The sequence below is a fragment of the Pseudophryne corroboree genome, chromosome 4 (assembly GCF_028390025.1).
Source record: "Pseudophryne corroboree isolate aPseCor3 chromosome 4, aPseCor3.hap2, whole genome shotgun sequence".
Lineage (NCBI taxonomy): Eukaryota > Metazoa > Chordata > Amphibia > Anura > Myobatrachidae > Pseudophryne > Pseudophryne corroboree.
In genome coordinates, this window is record NC_086447.1 from 721884057 (window position 1) to 721884883 (window position 827).

Sequence of the window (827 nt, forward strand, 5' to 3'; positions counted from 1 at the left end):
AGTGTTACTACTTGTAAAGCTGTTATGACAGCGTTGTAAAATGACAAGAGAATAATACGAAGTAGAGAGATCAGCGTACCATATGCTGATAATGCAGATGGGATGCCACTTTGGAACGCTGAGCCAATCTCAGGAGGCACCTAAAGGGAAAATAATGGTGACCAGTTACCCGGATCGTGACAGCACCCCCCCCTTTAGGAGTGGCCCCAGGACACTTCTTAGGAGGCTTGAGAGGAAATTTGGTGTGGAAATCCCGGACCAACTTGGGAGCATGGACATCCAATGCATTAGTCCAGGAACGTTCCTCGGGGCCATTGCCCTTCCAGTCAATTAGGTACTGAAGATGACCATACCGGAAATGTGACCCCAGAATATTAGCAACCTCACGCTGAGTTTGAACTTTGGGTGCAGTGGGGAGCGCAGAATGAAAACATTTCAGGATGACTGGTTTAAGAAGAGAAATATGAAATGTCCTGGCAATCTTCAGGAATGGAGGTAACTTGAGTTTATAGGCAACTGGATTGACGACTTTGCTCAATCTGGAAAGGACCGATATACCGAGGAGAAAATTTCATACTTGGAACTTTCAATATTACATTTCTTGTGAATAGCCAGACTCGGTCACCAGGCTTGAGAGCAGGAATTGCTCTACATTTGTTATCTGCAAACTTCTTGTACCTTGACGATGCTTTCAGAAGAGCTGCCCGAACATTCTTCCAATTCTTGGAAAACTGGTGAAGTGCGATATCAGCTGCAGGCACAGAAGTTGCAGGAAGCAGTTGAAACTCTGGAACCTTTGGATGGAAGCCATAATTGGTGAAGAATGG